This window comes from Xenopus laevis, chromosome 7L (genome assembly GCF_017654675.1).
Source record: "Xenopus laevis strain J_2021 chromosome 7L, Xenopus_laevis_v10.1, whole genome shotgun sequence".
NCBI classification, from domain to species: domain Eukaryota; kingdom Metazoa; phylum Chordata; class Amphibia; order Anura; family Pipidae; genus Xenopus; species Xenopus laevis.
Genome location: NC_054383.1, coordinates 130956228 through 130973358, shown reverse-complemented (window position 1 = coordinate 130973358; position 17131 = coordinate 130956228).

The window sequence follows — 17131 nt, the reverse complement described above, 5'->3', positions numbered from 1 at the left end:
GGCCGGGTTGAGGCAGGCAGAAGTCAATCGTAATCAGGCAGGCCAAGGTCAAAACCGGGTAATCAATCAGACAGGAGGGTTCAGCAGAAGGATAGTCGATATTCAGGCAAGGGTCAGATATAGAAGTCAGGATAATCGTAAGCCAGGCAGGGGTCAAAACCAGAATCAGAAACAGAACAGCAACAAAGCACCAGGAAACAAGATCCTGTCACGGGCAAGGTCTCACAGCCCTAATGAGCCTTTTAAACGATTCAAATTTGGTGCCATTGCACGCTGGCGTCATCACGCCAGTGCGTCTTTAAATGACGCAGAGGCACGCGCGGGCGTCCTTAGGCCTCCAAGATGGCGTCGGACACGGAGCGGTGCAGCGGCATCCCCGCCACACCACTGGACCACCAGGGCAAGTAATATTCACTACAAGTGGTTTGTAAGTAGGCAATTTGCCCAGAGGGTGGAGGTGCTTCGCTTTTGGAACACAATTTGCTGTATAGGAAAACTCCTTTCACTCCTTATACCTACCCCTGTTATGTCGTCTTTTTCTAACTAACAGTTGCCCAAAAAAAAGGGGAGCACATTTGTTAAAGGGGACCCGTCACCCAAAAAAAATTATTCAAAATCCTATTTTATCACATTAGTCAAGCAAAATGAACTTTAATTACACAATATAAATTATTTGAATCTTGTTTCCTTCAGTCTGGGAATTCAAAATGATAGCAAGTAGGCAGGAGCCATTTTGTGGACACTGTTATTAAGACAAGCTTTGCTTCATCTCAGAATCTTGTTTGTGCACCAGAATGGGGGACCTGATGTCCATCCCCATGCCCTGGTTACACAATTAAATGGTAAAGAGAACTGGGGGAATGTGGGGAGAGCAGAGACATCTAGGAAGTGCTGAATGGAAAGTGAAAGTAATTGTCTGCCACGCCTCTATTCTTCACACTATAGATTCCTCGCTAGCAGCGCCGGCCATTCAACGGAAGGAATACCACTGTTTAATATCATTCGGCTTTATTATTACACACAGTGCGGAGTTACAATTTCAGTGGGTGTTTGCACAGCACACCCACTGAATTGTAACTCCGCACTGTGTGTAATAATAAAGCCGAATGATATTAAACAGTGGTATTCCTTCCGTTGAATGGCCGGCGCTGCTAGCGAGGAATCTATAGTGTGAAGATTGGAGTATCTGGGGCTAATACCCGAAGTCTCGCGATAGCTGCGACCAGGAAGGGAGCGCTGAACGCCGAGGTGAGCTCCGCTATAACCGCTTCTTTAATCGTTTAATTGCCACGCCTCTATGCCCAGGGCATAGAGGAGGGGCAGACAATATTTGATTGACAGCTTAGATTTTTAAATGAGCTTAAAACAGCTATGAATGCTTTAATAAAAAATAGATATTGGATTTCATGTTTAATTTGAAAAGGACTTTTATTATACAGATTTGTGTGTCTGGGTGACAGGTCCACTTTAATAAGCCATTTGAAACACAGGGTGACATCCCTTTTAAATGAACGTATTACGCTATGCTTGTTCTTAATTCCTGTTGCCACAGGCGCTGATCTCCCTATATATATTTCTTTGTAAATATATATACTCGTTCTGGACCACAATGTACACGTATAAGACGGATAGTTTCTGAAGACAACTTGTCTCAAGTAAGAATGCATGAAATGACTGAGAAATTTCTTTCTAGACATTATCCAAGGACAGTGGTACATAGACAAAGAGGGGAAGTGGAGAAGGTGGATCGGGAGAAGCTTCTAAAGAAAAGAGAGAGAGAACATAATTCCAGAATCCCTTTTATTTCGGTGTATAATACATTAAGTGACAATATCAGTAAAATCATTAGAAAACATTGGGATATCCTGAAAACAAATCTGGGAGAAATCCCGGGTTTCCAAAATCCACCAGTTATGTCTTATAGAAAGGCCCACACAATTGGCTCTATGTTGGCAGATATGGGTCCAGGAAAGGACAACAGACAGTGCTGCGCCCGGTGAAAAAGCGAACGTTTGCTTGTTGTTCGTGTAACTGTTACAATAATATACAAAAAGGAGAAGTTATTTACCATCCTAGAAGTGGTATCCCTGTTCCTATCTCAGGCCATTACTCATGTACTTCCACATTTGTGGTTTATGCTATAAAATGCCTGTGTGGCCTAGTTTATGTGGAGCAGACCTCACGCTTGGCCAGAGATAGGATCAGGGAACACAAATCAGCTATAAAATGCAAAAGACTGGACCAACCAGTAGCTAAACACTTTGTGGAACTAGTGCATACTGTACAATAATTAAAGTTCCAGATCCTACATGCTGTCCCCAGTATGAGAAGGGGAGGCAATAGGGTGAAAAAGTTATTATATAAAGAGGCTTGATGGATTAGAAAATTGGATAGTTTAACACCAAATGGGCTAAATCTGGAATATGACTTATCTCCTGTTTTTAGATAATTTACATGATTTTAATTTGGTTTTAATGTTTTCCTTTTTTAACAGCCTATCTGAGAGATAGATTTTGCTACTTTTTCTGAAAATGGACTATTAACTATAATTAATAATTTGTGCAAAGAAGTGTTTATAAATTACTTTGGTATCATACTGTTTTAATGTGATAAGTTATATACTGCCTTTATCAATATTGTTAATTTTGAAATACTATTTGAATTTTCAATTTGTGATACATAGAATAGGATACGAACATCCCACAGAGGTAAATTTTGGGAACACATTAAAAAAGTAGGGTTAATCCCTCTTAACTTTTGATTGATTTTAAAGAAAATGGGAGGGATTGATAGGGTTTAAAAGCTGCATAGGACATGCTGTTTACAGACACACCTATGACTAAGCGCCGGAGGGTGCGAAACGCGTAAGGTGGGCCTTGTGGGGTCAGTATGTATCTGAATTTTTAATGTGAATCTAAATAAAATATTTTTTTAACTGGAGAAAAAAAGCCTTGGGACAGCTATCTTTTGATAGGAATTTGATAGGAATTTTTATCAACTGACACAGTGTCAGATAAGTGAAACAATTGTTAATGATTAAGTGTTCGGCTATTATGTTGCAGTTTCACTAGAGGGCGATAACAATAGAGTATAAAAAGGAGAATTTGTACAATGTTATGCTAGCTCGAAAAAGAGCCGTGCTAGGCTCGAAATGTTGCAAATGCTGCCCTGCGATTGTGAATAAAGGTGTTTTTTAACTTTATTCTGGAGTGCTTGATTGGTGATACGTGTGTTCCAGTTAGGGTTGCCACCTTTTTCCAAATGTTTTACTGGCCGGTGGGGACAGGAAAAAAAAGGGGCGGAGAGTGACGTCAAAAGGGGAGGGACCGTGATGCAAAAGGGGCGTGGCTACGGCACCGAGATTTTCAGACGGGGGACAAAGTCAGAAAAGCTAAGTTTACAGGGGATTGGGGGCAGGCTGAGGGGTCTTTTTGAAGGGTATTACAAATTTACCAGCAGTTACATTGCCGGTAAATTTGTAATACCGGCCCCAGCCTTGGCAGGTGTTTTACCGGCTAGGCCGGTCGGTTGGCAACCCTAGTTCCAGTGGGGAAGGACACTGAGGGAGGTGCACCCAAACAAATAAGAAAATTGAACCAGTTGTGTGCCCCTCGAATTTTATTTGAACAGAGGAGAAACTGCACACAGACACCATGCTTTTAGTGCTTCAAGAAGACAAAACTTTATTAACACTTCTGCATTAGCAGACAAAGATCGTGTCACGTGACACTGTGTCAGTATCCAATTACTATGGGATCTGTATGAGAGCACAACCATTAATACATATCTTAACATACAGAGAAACACTGCTTTTAATAGAAATACATATACAGGTATAGGATCCATTATCTGGAAACCCGTTATCCAGAAAACTCAGAATTACAGAACGGCTGTCTCCCGTAGGCTCCATTTTATCCAAAAAAAATCTACATTTTTAAAAATTGTACTTGTTCTAAACTAAGATATAATTAATCCTTATTGGAGGCAAAACCAGCCTATTGGAGTTATTTCATTTTGACATTATTCATTACTAGACTTAAGGTATGAAGATCAAAATTATGGAAAGATAGCCGGTCCCATACCTGTACAAATATCAGAAAATTTGAATAATGAATGTATATTGCAGAGTTTCTTAAAATAATATTTTGTTTTATTAGGCAAACAATTATTTTTTGGTTGAGACATTTGCTCTTCTGACAATTGATTTGGCTCAGGGTCCTCTAAAGTTATAATCACAAAACAAAGTATAAAATGCAAATTGCCGTGTTTTTTATGCCTTTAGTCATAGGCTGAATTGGTACAATACAACACAGTATGTAACAGTAAAATAACCAATTAGAGAGCTTCGAGCAATTATCCAATCAATGGTTACTGCATGACAAACGCTCTCATTAGTGGGAGGGCTAAAAATCCCAAATACACCGTTATGGAAAAAGAGATAGAAATACATTTCATAATCAAAGTAGAATCATATAAATGTGTAAATGCACATATGCCTAATGAAACGCATAGTTCAAAAGGACCCGCACTCCAAGATCAGTGAAAAAAATCAGTGTTTTATTTTTCACACTTGTGCATCCAACGTTTCGACCCACATTAGGGCCTTTATCAAGGACAAAATACGTGTGTGTGAATCTTTGAATACACATAGCTCCTCTCAGTTTAGCAATGGCGCCAATCATACAAGTCCACATTGCACTTAATGAATAAGTAATTTAACAACCATGTGATATATTTTCTCACCATGAGGTGTCACTGTTGAGTGAGTGATGTGATTATTATTAAGTGAAAAAGTCCATCCTGAAAAAAAAACATTCCGTTCTTGTGAACCTGTGAAATGAATTATATACTCTGTTACCAGAAACGGCAGAACGACTGTATCACAATATATAATGTAAAACTTATATAAAATGTATCAATAAAGATATACAATTTAACCATTCATGATGTCGTCATTTCTTGTCTACCTTTTCGTGTTAGATAATTTTACTATAAGAAGCAGCTCAAGACCAATTGTCCATTTAACCCATTGGGTGCCACACAGTCTAATTCATGGATCCAATAGGCTTCCCTCTGTAGTAGGGCCCTATCAATTCTCCACAGGTACATGCTCGACTGGCATACATCTGAAGGCGGCAGGACTATGCTTAGCCTCTGCCCAGTGCTTTGCCACCAATTGTTGTAATATCTTGCTGTTTACCTTTTTCTTTCTCTTTGCCCTCAGTTTCCCTCTCTGGGTTTAATGCTGCCCTTATACTGTAGCTATGCATTCCAATTCACTCTTTGAGTTGCCTAATTGTCTTTCCACAGTAAATGAGGCCGCAAGGATATTTAATAATATATACTAACATAGTGGTGGTGCACGTCATCCTCTGTTTAATCGTATATTTCTTGCCTGTGTGAAGTTGATACCCAGAATTAGACTGTGCTACATATTATATTATATATATATATATTGGATCCGGAAACCCGTTATCCAGAAAGCTCTGCATTACAGAAAGCCCATCTCCCATAGACTTCATTTTATCCAAATAATCCAAAGGTTTTAAAATGATTTTTTTTCTGTGTAATAATAAACCAGTAGCTTGTACTTGATCTCAACGAAGATATAATTAATCCTTATTGGAAGCAAAACCAGCCTATTGGGGTTATTTAATGTTTTAATGTTTTTTTTTAGCAGACTAAAGGTAGGAAGATCCAAATTACGGAAAGATCCGTTATCCAGAAAACCCCAGGTCCCGAGCATTCTGGATAACAGGTCTGTATTTATAAATATATATATATGCCTAAACAAAACAGGAAACATTGTATTCAGGGTTCGTTCCTTCAGTTTTTCTTGTAATAAACAGTTTATGGTATTGCATTATATTTTGAGTGACTTTTTCGATGCTAAAACTGAGAATACGTCAAGCAATGTTGACTTCTTCATTCTGCAAATTGTTTAGCAACTGTAGTTTTGCTTCTTGTATTTTTTTATAGCTTGTATCATTCAGTAGATGTGGAGAGTTTTTCAATAAAATCCAAATTTATCTCATTATTTGAATTAAGTCCGACCAAACTTCCATCCACAATTTTACCTTATTTATCATTACAAAACTTGATAATCATCGTTTTGTAAAAAAACTCGAAAAATTTGTGTTTTTGCAAAAAAAAACAAAACAACAAACCCAGAACTTTTTAGGTTTGATGCCCAAAATGCTCTCATTTTTCATGATATTGCTCGAAACCCACACATTTTTTGGATCTTTGTATGAAAATCAGTGCAGACCATGATATCTTCAAATTTAAAAGGGGACCTCTGCCATCGACTTCTACAGGACCTCCACAGGTTGGAGATGGAGTATTTTTGGATTCTGATTTTTAGCAGCCTCAGGGTATAATAAATCTAGAAAAATTCTAGTAAAAAAAACCCTTACATTTTTCAAGTTTTTTGCATTCAGACTTTAAAGGAGAACTGAAGCTTAACCAACGAAGTAGCTAGAAATGTACATGATGTTTTGTGCTTTTGTACCAGCCCAAAGCAACCACAGCCCTTTAGCAGTAAAGATCTGTGTCTACAAAGATGCCCCAGTAGCTCCCCATCTTCTTTTCTGCTGATTCACTGCACATGCTCTGTGCTGCTGTCACTTACTGAGCTTAGGGACCCACTCACAATATACAGTACACATAGAATAGAAATGTCACAATATAAGGCTTATTAGTAATTAATACAGATAATTACTACATGACAGCACAGAAACCAGTGCAACTTTGTGTTTTTCCCATGTCAAACCTTTTAACATAGAGTATGTAAAACAGAACCACTACCACTTAGATAACTGAGCATGTGGTTGAAGGTAGTGTTCAATTAGTTCACATAGATTTTCCCCTAAAGATCTTGTCCATCCAATGATAGGACTTTCTAATGGTGATCTATCTTGTTTTTGAATTTTTGATAAATGGCGAAAAATTGGTGTTTTCTACTTTTCTGTTCTACTTTTAGATATATTTTATATTTTGCCTTAATATCATCAATTATTTGATTTTGCACATATGAAAATGAATTCAGAGTGCGAGGGTAAGATAAGAGAGAAGTCATTCCATTTATTGCAGGGAGCTGAAAGACAACAGGAACATTTTCTTAATCCTGCACATGGGAACTGGTGCATCAAGTAAAAGTTCCTAAACTAAATAAACATATATACTTCTATACAAGGAATTCAGTATACAGGTAATATAACATGATGCTGTATTAGCAATACTCTTCTGGAAATACATATAACATAGCAATCCTATGAATATACTAGTGTGGCTTTTATAAAACAGTAGACTTTATATCAGGCAACATAAATGATCTATAATCAGCATAAACTACTGTGCAACATGTGCACTGATTCTGCAGGTGTAACTGTCTGTCTGCTTTAGTTCACTGCAGGCTGTGTGTGCTGGAGACAGTATTAAACTAGTTTGCAGTGACATATAATCCGTTTTCAATCAGTTTGTATAGCATTAGGATTACTACCTGAAAAACAATAGGAACTTTTTCTTAATCCTGCACATGGGAACTGGTGCATCAAGTAAAAGTTCCTACCTTGGCTGTGCACATTAGTTCCCTCTGCAGTAGAAGAGCAGGAAGTGTTCCTGGCAAATCTGTTCTTACAGGAAACAAATGTAAGTTAGTGCTGAATTTGTTCTATTGCACAATTTTTATTAGGGGGTGCTTAACTTTGTACCTCTTACCAAAGCCTCATCTATTAATTTATGTGGCTGATTTTGGAATTTAGTACAAGGGTTAGAGCTAAGTATTCAATATGATGTCTCATCTGATAATTGTCTATAAGCTTTAAAGGAATTGTTCAGTGTAAAAATAAAAACTGGGTAAATAGATAGGCTGTGCAAAATAAAAAATGTTTCTAATATAGTTAGTTAGGCAAAAATGTAATGTATAAAGGCTGGAGTGATTTGACGTATAACAAGTCAGTCAGGAAACTACTTCCTGCTTTTCAGCTCTCTTGGTTTACACTGACTGGTTACCCTGGTTACCAGGCAGTAACCAATCAGAGACTTGAAGGGGAGCCACATGGGTCATATCTGTTGCTTTTGAATCTGAGCTGAATGCTGAGGATCAATTGCAAACTCACTGAACAGTTATGTACCATGTGGCCCCCCTTCAAGTCGCTGACTAACTCAGAGTTATAGAGCTGAAAAGCAGGAAGTTGGATTCTGGCTGTTTTATTAGACATCCAGTCACTCCAGCCTCTATACATTACATTTTTGGCTAACTAACTATATTAGAAACATTTTTTATTTTGCACAGCCTGTCTATTTACATAGTTTTTATTTTCACACTGAACTGTTCCTTTAAGTAGTCTTGCTTTTTTAGGATGACTGTTTGCCCCCCCCCCCCACCTTATCTGCTTTTATAATAACTAGTTCTTTATTTTCAAAACTGGTAAAGCTCTTTTTTGTTTATAGTTGAGATTTGTTTTTTTTTTTGGTTTTTAATATCAGTTTTTATTTTCTCATAGAGAGTTTCAGCCTGTTTTTGGAACATTGCAATGATGTTGTCTCTTAAATGTACTGAGAAAAAATCTGAATTGATTCTGAATTTCCTAAATTAATTACATACTGTCACGTTCGGCACCCTATATCCAGAACCCAAGCTAAACTCCCTGGTCTTGGCTCTCACTTCTGCCTCTAACTGCCGCCTTTCACCTCGGGAGGAGCCCTCGGCTAATTGGCTGCCAGGTCGTATTTGAGAGAGGAGCAAAGCTAACGGTTGTGGATGAGCAAAGGGACACAATCATCTCACCAGGATACTGGAAGGAAGAAAACCACCAGGAACAGGCAGGCCGGGCCAGCACAAGCAGAAAATCATCTGACAGGCTGAATTCAGGATAGGAGAGAGTAGGATAGTCAGAGGACAGGCAAGGTTGGGTTCGAGAGATCAGAAAAGTCACAGGCAAAGCAAGGGTCAATACACAAAAGATCAATCAGGATACAATAGAATAAACAGGATGCACAAGGCAATAGCACCAGGAAGAAGCTAAGTTGAACCTAACAACGGGCAATGTGTTTAAAATGGAATCTCCCTTAAATAGCCTTTGAATTTCACGCCATTACGCGCTGACGTCACACGCCCGAGTGAATGCGCCTATGAAACCCAGAAGTGCGTGCCGCACCTGCCATAGTGGAGAACGGCACAGGATGAGAAGTAGGGAGCACAGTGGGCATTCACGCGGAAGGAGTGGCGGTGGACCCCGCTGCCCACTAGACCACCAGGGTGAGTCCTTACACATTCTAATTCCAGACCTTCTAATTCAAAACCAAAATTCTCTACAAAACTTATGGAATTAATAATTAATAGTTGAGAAAAAACAGTCTAGTCATCAGCAGTTATTGACTGAAATAGAGTTGGAACAAAGCTCTTTTTGTGAACATGAGGATGACAAGTTTAACACTAATCTTAAAAAGAAGTTCAATAGATTGGAGGATGACATTATAAGAAAGAAGACTTTCTTGTGACAAATGTGATTACGAGGAAAATAAGGTTTACAACTGGTCACGTTTCTCAACTATGAGCCCTGGTAATAGGTATGTAGCTAGCACACCAGTCTTCTCTAAAAAAGAAAGTAAAACATATGAGTTTTCTAGTGGGGAGTTTGATACTAGTGTGAGTATACTGGCTCATCCTCTTCCCTTTCATTGCTGGACACAAGAAAAAGTAGAAAGCAGCTTTTTCAGGAGACAAATTAGCTAATAGATCACAACAATGACAAGAAAACTACAGAGGTCCCTCCCAAAGAAAGTTACGATGGACTTACCAGAAAAAAAAAAGGTCAGAAATAACAGAAGAGAAGGAAGGGGAACCAGGAAGCCCAAAGTCCAAGATATGGGAGAAGAGGAAGTGATTCTAAATCTTTCAAAAAAATCATTTACAGATTCTAAACTCTCTGTTCTAAGCAAAGGGCTGTCATTTGCCCCTTCTGATAAGTTTGATGTATTTCAAGCTAATGTGGATGTTAACAATTTTGTTAGAAAACTATTACTTAAAGGGATCCTGCCATCGGAAAACATGTTTTTTTCAAAACACACCAGTTAATAGTGCTACTCCAGCAGAATTCTGCACTGAAATCCATTTCTCAAAAGAGCAAACAGATTTTTTTATGTTCAATTTTGAAAAATGACATGGGGCTGGACATTTTGTCAATTTCCCACTTGCCCCTGGTCATGTGACTTGTGCCTGTACTTTAGGAGAGAAATGCTTTCTGGCAGGCTGCTTTTTTTCCTTCTCAATTTAACTGAATGTGTCTCAGTGGGACATGGGTTTTTACTATTGAGTGCTGTTCTTAGATCTACCAGGCAGCTGTTATCTTGTGTTAGGGAGCTGTTATCTGGTTACCTTCCCATTGTTCTTTTGTTTGGCTGCTGGGGGGGAGGGGGTAATATCACTCCAACTTGCAGTACAGCAGTAAAGAGTGATTGAAGTTTATCAGAGCACAAGTCACATGACTTGGGGCAGCTGGGAAATTGACAATATGTCTAGATTTCAAAATTGAATATAAAACAATTTTTGAGAAATGGATTTCAGTGCAGAATTCTGCTGGAACAGCCCTATTAAATGATTCATTTTGAAAAAAAATTTTTTTTCCCATGACAGTATCACTTTAAGAACAATTTTTACACAAATAAGCAGGGGATGATCTAATGGCTATACAGGATTCTGCCCTTTCCTATGATCTACCAAACACTGTTGAATTTAGTGCTCTTGAAGTATCTCCCATTATAGGAGATCCATGTACTGTACAGATTTTTGAGTTTGAGGATGTGTGTACTAGAATATTGTTAGAATCACTTCAAAATGAGAACGCAGAGAGCATGAAACAAATCTAAAGCCCAAGTCTAAGCCCCACTCACCTTAGGACACCCACAATTAATATGTTTCAGAAACAGGGGGAAAATGACTTAGTCAAGATACACGAGAGTGCCGTTTAGAAATCACAAAGATAATCTGACTGCTTTAGAAAGAGACATTCTCTGTAAATTAAAATCAGATCCATAAATTGTTATTCGAAATGCAGACAAAGGCGACAGTATTGTTATTCTGGACAAGACTGACTGTAGCTGACTGAAGCTGACAGGCAACTCTCTGATAGCGAGACTTACTAATTCCTTTTCAATAATCCTACTTATCAAATCAAGCTTGTTTTTTTTTATCTCATACAAATGGGGGTATTGGATGGGGTAATTAATCACCAGATTGACAAATTTTCATCATTTACCCAAGGTACATAAGGACAGACCTCCTCTAGGGCAACCTACAGTATAGTTGCAGGAATTGACTTACTAGGTGAGCCCTTGTGTGAGTTTATAGACTTCCACCTGAAAACTTTGGTTGCCCGTCTTCCCAGTTACATTAAGGATAGTGGGCATATCCTTGGTGTTATGGATTCCATTCCATGGAAAGATACTTATAACTGGGTCACAGTGGATGTGGCTTCCCTATATTATTGTATCCCCTACAACCTTGGTTTTAAAGAGGTCTCTTTTCATTAGTGCATACAATACCCGGTGGAAGGATTTTTTTATTACAGTCAATTGAATTCCTTTTAAGTCACAATTACTTTCTCTTTGATAAAAATATTATTTAAAATAAAATGTGGTATGGCAATGGGTACGAAGTTTGCCCCTTCTTATGCCAACCTTATTATGGGTTGGTGGGAATACACACATATTTATCATGATAATTTCCGCAAACGATTCATCGATGACTTGGAATAATTTGATCAATTTTTTTGTATTTTTGAATAGTAATGATCTAAACTTAACTTTTACTAAGGAGTTCCATTCTAAAACTATTAGCTTTCTTGATATTTGTTTTACATTGAATTGTTTCTACTTTGTATAGGAAAAATGTTCAGGTAATAATATTTTTTCTGCTAAGTCATCCCATCCACCACATACAATTAGGAACATACCAAAAGTTTGATCATTTTTACGCCTTAGGAAAATTTGTTCTGACTTTGAATATTTTGTTTGCTAATCAGACTGATTGCTTTCTAGGGGTATACTTTGTCCATCCTAGTTGAAGCCTTTTAGAGATCCATAAAAACACCCAGTGGGAATCTGTTTAAGAAATATAAGGCCAACGGGACAAGCCAGATTGGTTCCCACTCTAGCTCCCCCTCTAATGTCCCTGTTACAGGGACTGTGGGTTCTAGTTTTGGATCCGAGGCACCTCTATGCATTATCACATATAGTCCTTATTTTCCTTGCATAAAGAAAATTATAAAGAGAAAGTTCTTCAGACTGATCCCGTATTTGATAATATTCTAAGAAATGGCTGCAGATTTGTTACCAGGAAAGCAAAAACTTTAGATAATATTCTGGCTCCCAGTTTAGTTACATCTGAGATGCCTACTACTTCACTTTAGTTAGGTAGCAATATATATGTGGCTTTACAAGATGCCTAACGTGTACTTATCAGTGACAAAAACCTTTTCATCTTCAATAACTAATAGAAATGATCCTATTAAACAATATATAGACTGTAATGCAAGGAATGGGATTTATTTACTGCCCCGCAGTAAATGTGGGAAAGCAATATGTAGGTCTAACAGCCACATCCCTAAAAGAGCAAATACGTGAGCATATATTGGTTATTAAAGGAAATAGAGGTACTAATGTTTCTGAACATTTCTCTGACTGTTCTACTGGTAATGAAACTTTTCTCTCTGTGATATGTATTGAAAAGTTTGGTCTAGGTCAGTCCAACTTCTATGGTACCGAGGGCCGGAATTTTTCCAATCTACATGGTGGAGGGCCGATAATGGAAGCCAATGTTAGCCACTCCCTGTTTTTAGACCAAACCCACATTAAACCACACCCATATTACCGCAAGACCATGTCCACATTAATAGCACACCAAAAAAACCAAATGGTTGGTGCTCACTGCAGGGATCAGGGCTGGAACTAGGGGTAGGTAGAGTAGGCGGCTGTCTGGGGCGCCATTATCGAGGGGCGCACTTTTAAGGGGATTTTTTTTTAGTTTTTTAAATTTTTTTGTTGTTTTCAAGCGTTTATTTAATAATTTGTTTCAGTAATCATGGTCACCCAGTTGGGCGGAATCCATCTCCTTCTCCCTCTTGCCTTCAAGTCAATGACGTCACTGATGTGTTGGGTGACAGAGAGAAGTAGAGAGCTGGGGGGCTGCTTGGTGTGACTCTCGCTGCTCTCAGCCTGGCACAGTTACACTGAACTGAAGACTTTCTTTCTATTACTGTAAAGTGTGAAGCTTCCTGCTGGCACAGCCACGTACAGATTTGGGGCCCATATGTTTGCTGTTGCTGCTGGGCGCTGGCATGGGTACATAAATACTCGGGGGCAATATGATGTGATCAGATTTATTTTTGGCTGCTGCTGACACAGGTAAGGATTGGGGCAATATGAAGGCTGCTGGAGGGCTGTATGATGAATGGCTGCTGGGCTTGCTGGTACAGGTATGGGTGGAGTGTATGATGGATGGCTGCTGGGCTTGCTGGTACAGGTATAGGGAGCAGTCATATAAATGAAAAAATGTTGTACATTTTCTTGCTTTCTTTATTTAAAAACCATCATGGTAAGGAGGGAAATGGTAATGCAGGACAGGGGGGCACTGATTGAAGCTCTTGCCTAGGGAGCCAAACTAGCTTGTGTCTGCCCTGTCAAGGATGTCACTCATATGTGAAAAAAGCTAAATCAGATTAAGACATGACCATAAATCCATATGCCTCCTCCTCCCCTGTGTATAATACAGTACCCCAGCATATGATTAAACACCTTAGGGGCCACGAACAATAATTTTCAATTGCTAACAAACCCCCAGAACAAATACCAAAGTACGACACACACAGGGAGCATAGGGAAGACAGAACAGAGAAGGAGACAGGGAAAGCTCTCAGTCTAATATGTACTACATACAGTGACACAGTGCTGGTGCCCCATTAGCATTTTGAATAAGGTGTGAACAGGAGAACAATGTGGCAGTTTCAGTCTGGGTCTCAGGTGGAACAGTACAGGAATTTAGGATGTGAACAATAGAGGTGTGAACAATACAGGGGATTACAGTGGGAATTTGAGGTTTAAACAATGCAGGGGCCAGTCAATCTCTGTAGTGATACATTTTAAATGTTACATATGGTAAACAGACACAGCAGGCAGACTTTGATGTGGAGGGCCACATAAGGGGGGTCGCGGGCCGCCAGTTGGACAGCCCTGGTCTAGGTCATAGGGGAGGCAATCTATCCATGCTTTTCAAAAAAAGAGAAGTAAAATGGATGTTTTGTTAAAGACAACCTCAAAGTCTAAACTATGACTTTGATTTATCCTGCTATTATGAATAATTCACTGTGAATATAATGAAGTTTTTGATATATCCTGTTGCTATAAATTATATAATCTTACTATAATACACAAAAGCCATGAATATCTTGTAAATTATATCCTTATAAACGGTGAGTAGTGATGTCATCAGTTATAAACGGTGAGTAGTGATGTCATTTCTGTCACATGACTTACTAAAATTTGTGTATTATAATAAATAAAGTACCCCCAGTTGTAAAATATGAGGATATTAGAAGTTACCTCGGAGTTCCATGACCTGTATAAAAACACATGAAACTCCTCGGTAACTTATAATATCCTTATATTTTACAAGAGGGGGTACTTTATTCACTATATTATGAATAATTCACTGTGAATATAATAAAGTTTTTGATATATCCTGTTACTATAAATGATTTATAAACAATTTGTTATATTTTGTTCTCTTTAATATCTTACTATTATAGCTTTACTGTTAATTATTAACAATTTTCCATGGGTGTCTGCTTTTGGATGCCCCCCACTTTTTATAACTGTTTTTAATGCCCCTTCCTATCCTATTGGTTAATTAATGTACTCTGGTGATTGGTGGGCATGGGGTATATATTTGGTATAGCAATCTGTTTTGTTTAGCCGATGATTAAGTGGCTAAAGGCACAAAATGCATAAGGCTATGTATTAATTTACTTTGTGGCCTAAAATAAATTTTCTTTTACACGCCTGTTTGTGGGATCTGTGAGTGCTTGCCATCTTCTGTTTTGGTTGAACACCGTGATCTTACTTAGGTTGAAAAGACTGCATCTGTTTATTAGGAAATCTACATCAGTGTGGGAGTGTCTTGATGAGCTTTGTAATGTCTGCCACTTTGTAAGTATTAATCTAATAATACATTTTGATTGGTACACACCAAAACATCACCCTATTATTTATATATTTAGATGACTGAAGATCGATCTGATTCTTGAGGTAACTGCATCCAGGTGTGATTTTTATGAAGAGTTATTTATCTGGACTTTTTAAGCCTTCTGTCTGGGAAAATATCAACATATGCACATTAAGAAACCCAGAACCAACTGAACATTGTTACAAAATTTGCAATCATTAAGGAGGATGGTAATGAGCTTGAAAGACTACAGTGACGTGCAACAAATGAAAGGATGGGGAAAGACTGTCAAGGTTGGGGTTGTTTCTCTGGAGCAAGGGAAGGGATATAATTACTCTTTACAAGTACATTAGAGGACATTATAGACAAATAGCAGGGGACCTTTTTACCCATAAAGTGGATCCCTGTACCAGAGGCCTCCCCTTCAGACTAGAAGAAAAGAACTTTCATTTGAAGCAACGTAGAGGGTTCTTCACAGTCAGGACAGTGAGGTTGTGGAATGCACTGCCGGGTGATGTTGTGATGCTGATTCAGTTAATGACTATAAGAGGGACTTGGATGATTTATTGAACAGACATAATATCAAAGGCTATTGTGATCTACAGGGTTATAGTTAGTTTTGTGTATGTCTGTGTATTTGTGTGTGTGTTAAGATTTTAAATTAATAAGCAGTTTTCTTTTCAACCAAAACTAACTGTATACCTGTATACGAATTTCTGTTTCCATTTCTTCAGTTAAATAATAAATTAGTTTATTAAGGGCAGATTTATTAAAGGGATCCTGTCATCGGAAAACATGTTTTTTTTTCAAAACACATCAGTTAATAGTGCTACTCCAGTAGAATTCTGCACTGAAATCCATTTATCAAAAGAGCAAACAGATTTTTTTTATATTCAATTTTGAAATCTGACATGGGGCTAGACATTTTGCCAATTTCCCAGCTGCCCCCAGTCATGTGACTTGTACCTGCACTTTAGGAGAGAAATGCTTTCTGGCAGGCTGCTGTTTTTCCTTCTCAATGAAACTTAATGTGTCTCAGTGGGACATAGGTTTTTACTATTGAGTGTTGTTCTTAGATTTACCAGGCAGCTGTTATCTTGTGTTAGGTAGTGATGGGCGAATTTATTCGCCAGGCGCGAATTTGCGCGTTTCGCCACCAGCGAATAAATTCGCGAAACGCCCGCGAAAATTTGCGGCAAAAATTCGCCGGCGTCAAAAAATTTTTTCCGAAAAAATGGACGCCGGCGTCAAAAACTGGCCGTTTCGCGAATTTTTCGGAAGCGAAACGGCACAAATTCACCCATCACTAGTGTTAGGGAGCTGCTATCTGGTTACCTTCCCATTGTTCTTTTGTTTGGCTGCTGGGGGGGGAAAAGGGAGGGGGTGATATAACTCCAACTTGCAGTACAGCAGTAAAGAGTGATTGAAGTTTATCAGAGCATAAGTCACATGACTTGGGGCAGCTGGGAAATTGACAAAATGTCTAGCCCCATGTCAGATTTCAAAATTGAATATAAAAAAATCTGTTTGCTCTTTTGAGAAATGGATTTCAGTGCAGAATTCCGCTGGAGCAGCACTATTAACTGATTCATTTTGAGAAAATGTTTTTTTCCCATGACAGTATCCCTTTAAGGTTCAAATGGTAAATTTTAGAAAAAAGATTTGTGTCAAAACTCACAAATTCAAATTTAGAAGCACCAACCCAAATGTAAATTAGAATGTGAGATTTATCACACCTCGACATGGAAATAGTTCTAATTTGAATATACAGTAGCACCCCCATTTTACATTCCCTGGTTTATAGTTTTCCCTCATTTTACATTGTTGTTTTGTGGTCCCACCTATATATTATGGATTATACATTTTTTTCTGGTCCTCTGAAAAATGTAAAATGGGGGTTCTACTGTA